We start from the raw sequence: 4302 nt of genomic DNA, 5'->3' as shown, positions 1-4302 counted from the left end.
TGTAAAGTGTCAATTATGACAGAGGGCTCAGGTGGCCCAATCAAATGAAGCGACGAAGTTCCAGAATCAAATCCCACATCATTACTCTTAGTTTTCACCATTGATTTTCCATGTTCATATCAGTTGATGACTTGTAATGATTTGTTTCTATACATGTTAGTTTTTTAAATGTCCTGTGCATATATAATATTCGTTAGAATTGGGGCAAAGCTGTGGCAGCTATCTTAAGTACAGTTCCCCATACTCCACAGTACGCTGTCGTCGTGTCTAAACGCCCTTGCTGCAGTCATGCTGGAGGACTACATCCGGCCATACTGCTGCAGTACCATCACCGACTTCCGGGCCACAGTCGTCTCCAAATGTCTTGGTGAGTACATGTATAATCTTGAATACACACAAGTAGCACTCCAGGAAGCCAGTCTTGGTCTCTCAGACCTCGGGGGTATTATTCTTGGCCTGTGAGTATAATGTTGAATACACACATGTAGCACTCTGGAAAGACAGTGTAGGTCTCTCAGACCTCGGGGGTATGATTCTTGGCCTGTGAGCATAATGTCCCCGTTCTTTGGTTCCATACAACGCCTACGCCTAACACTGTGTTACCTCGAAATGTCCTCAGATTAACTAAAATACTGGTCAACTTTCTCAGTGAACCTTCAGCAAATAATTGATGTGTTACGATTTATTGCAGTTATACTGTTTGGAGCGTTGTGCCTGGCTTTGTCCTACGTAGTTTCATTTGGGGGAAACATTCTCCAGGTAGGAGAACATACAAATAGTTATTGAGAAAACAAAATTAATAAAAGACACACAATTTATACAGCATGCAAATATCAGTTCTCTTTAAATAAATGTACTTTACTGGTGAGTTGTAATTTGCAAAAATAACAATGTTGTCAAAATATGAAAAATTAAATATGGATTTATGAGAAACATGTGAAGTTATTCCCTAAATGCCCTAAATGTATGCCTCAATTCTAACTGTGAAGTATATATATATATATATTCTTCAGATGTGCTATTCAGTCATGAGTATCATAGACGGTCCACTGTTTGGCCTCTTTGTCCTTGGGATGTTCTGCCCCTGCGCAAATTCTGTTGTAAGTATATGTCTGACGTGTAACATGTAAACAGATGATTCTCAATTGTAAAGATAAATTGACAGATGACACCTTGAAATATCGATAGATAGCTTAATGCCACACTACACCCTCGATAGTATCGATATGCATAATTATAATAAAATTGAAAACATAATGTTCATTTACGTTTCTGAACAATGACTTTTTGTACATTACAGTGAATATGATCTCAATAGTCACCTCATCTTTGTAAGATTGACGGACAACAATTGATACATTGTGTTTCTCTTTGCAACTAGTTTTCCATACACGGAAATGTACTTGTGTATCGTGAGAAACATACAGTTAATGTAAAAAAAAAACGCATATCAACAGAGGACAACCCGATCAACAGATTGTTAATGAGAGCGAGAATTTATAAATATCAGCCTTATTATTGTGAGGAATACAACATCCGGAAGTATATGCTTACTCCTTCATCAGGTGAATGACTGCTGGAATGCAGAGAGCATATGTGTACGTGTAAAAACAGCAAACGTAATACGACCACAACGGTGGAAACATTAACAGGGAAAGCCATCAGTTAATTAGCGCCGATTGATTATTAGCAATGGACTAATGGAAGCCAGGAGTTAAATGAGCAATAGACACATGGAAGCAGGATAATTAGCACTGATTGGTAATTAGCAATGGACAAAGTGGATTAAATAGCCTAGAAAGGGGGATACTGCGACAGATAGAAGGTGGCACAAATTAAGTCCTAAACACAAGGTAAAGGAGTTCCCTGGTCACGGTTCAAGGCTGGCCGGTATCTATTGTTCTCAATGGCTTCTTGTCATTTCCTTTGACGCCAGTTGTTTTAGGTGGCAAAGACATTGGTAGTTTCCCTCATGATGGCATGGGTTTGGTTCTTAATGGTGGAAATTGCGGATTTTTGGTCTAATTAGTTGACATCACAGGTACTCTGCATCCCAGAAGTCATTCACCTGATGACGGAGTAAGCATATACTCCGAAACGGTGTGTTCCTCATAATAAATACGATAAGGAAATGTGAATAAAAAAATCAAATATATGTTTCATTGCAAGCCATCATATATTATCATTTGGTGTAGAAAAAAACCATATCGTATCATATAAACATAATTGAGTCATATCATATACACAAATGATAATACGAAAGTCAATCTAATTTGAGGAAATATTGATAAAATATTCAGTTTGTGGGCATCTACTTAACAGAAACGAAAGCACAATTAATTGGTTGTTTGTTATAAAGGATATCATAATTGATTTTTAAAATTTTGCTTTTCTTGGAATGTTCTGTTTTATTTTAGGGCGCTGCTGTTGGATATATCACTTCCTTTACATTCATGTTATGGATTTGTATTGGTGCGTACCTTAACGGTGTATCAACGCCTATGTCAAGTAAGTTCGTCAACGGATGCAACTGGAACGTAACTGGTTACAATAATACAGGTGTACACATTGCTGACAACTTCACCAACAGCGATGGCCATGCTGCTGAAGAAGTACAAGCAACGTATGTGGTCTTAGGGTTTCGTACTAGAAAGCCTGCTATTATGAGTTATGTTTCTTAAATGATAACAACGGATATTTTGAACTACATGCTCGGTTTCTATAAATGCTCGTGTGATCAATAGCTTTGTGTACCGATAAAACACGGGACTCCTTTCAGGGTGTGGCCGTCAGATATTTGACTTCGTCTATTTTCAGGGGCTACTTATCAATTTATGATTTGTCATACATCAACTACTGCGCCACGGGAATGTTTGTCACTGTCGTCGTCGGTATTACTGCGAGTCTTGCATCACGTATGTATGCTTGGTACATATATTGTCAATGGTGTACTTCCAACTTCATGTATTCACAAACGGGATTGTCCGTACATCCGTAACGTGTCCTCCTTTGCATTGTACACACAGTTTGGCCAAGCGGTATCCAGCGGGCTAATGACATTTTGCGAAATAAATCTACAAATGGAAACCTAGGTATTCTACTTTAGACTATCTGTTACTTCAATCAAATTACTGTAAATGATTTCCAACAATGTCACTATGTAAATTTAACGCTATAGATAAGGAGAATATGAGTTTGTGTAAGACAAAACGCTTTCATTGTGACGTCATGAAGAAACTTCGTTCCTGGATACAGATTGGCGACATTTCTTAGCAATTTTCATTATGTTCAAGAGAAAGGTGTTTCCTTTAATTTGATCTTTTTACGACAATACTCAAAAGCAACGCAACAACCTACGATCATGGGTTCTTATCCCCGCTCTCCCCGATTTTGTTTCTTGGTTTGTCAGCATGCTCGTGGGTTTCGCCAAAGTGGTAAACGTCAGAGACCTGCATCATATCGGACTTTCCTCCTACATTAAGCTGACAAGACGTGATAAACTGGAATACTGTTAAAAGCAGCGTTAAACCCACCACACTCACTCATATGGATTATGTCAAAACAATGTCCAGTGACATCTCGCCCAAAACTTGAGACAAATATGTTTATACGTAATGATTTCACAAAGCTTCTGCACATATGACAAAAATGCAAACGTTTCAGTCGCATGAACATGGTGCACATCGACATAACCCAGTGCCGTGATGGTGGTCTCAAATATTTACTTTAATTTCAAATTGGAAACATTCTTATCCTAAATAATATTTCAGAATGATGTTGAATATCAATATAAAATACATCGACACTTGTCTACAAAAGTCGAAATCATACTTCCGCAACCCTCGGACTTAACGTTTAATTTTAATCTGTTTTGAGATTGTCATCATTTTAAAGATGTAAATCAGGTGGTTTTGTGCCGTTAGTTGCTCTTGGAGACCGCCTTCGTGGTCTAGTGGATAGAGCTTCCGCCACGAATGTTGGTGGTTTGATCGCCGGTCGCGACAGACCAACATATGTTCAAAGTAAGTACTTATTGTTACTCATGAATAAGGGGATAAAACAAGGACTGGTCAGTTTGGGGTTTAATGTGTCTGAATGGGCTGCACACACACACACACGCACGTGCACGCGCGCGCACGCACACACACACACACACACACTGTGCCTGCTCTTAGGTATATTGTGCAATAATCTTGAACCCCATTTCCCCTAACCTTTCACCACACTTTGCTTCCCATTCTACAGTAAGATTACGACAAGTTTAAAGTTTGGACGTCTTTGTGCCGGTGCGACAGGATGCGT

The 4302-nt window shown here is 38.8% G+C and overlaps 1 long non-coding RNA gene across 1 annotated transcript; it reads left to right on the top strand.

The window, feature by feature from the left end:
• The first annotated feature begins 341 nt into the window (after positions 1-341).
• On the top strand, positions 342-1084 carry LOC124127829. Its single transcript, XR_006860075.2, has 3 exons — positions 342-367; positions 692-759; positions 1014-1084. It is a non-coding gene; the product is annotated as an uncharacterized LOC124127829 (long non-coding RNA).
• The last annotated feature ends 3218 nt before the right edge of the window (positions 1085-4302 follow it).

The sequence above is a fragment of the Haliotis rufescens genome, unplaced genomic scaffold (genome assembly GCF_023055435.1).
Source record: "Haliotis rufescens isolate VD_foot unplaced genomic scaffold, xgHalRufe1.0.p SCAF_5, whole genome shotgun sequence".
Lineage (NCBI taxonomy): Eukaryota > Metazoa > Mollusca > Gastropoda > Lepetellida > Haliotidae > Haliotis > Haliotis rufescens.
Note: the sequence above shows the minus strand (reverse complement) of the source record. Positions and strands in the feature narration are given on the sequence as shown.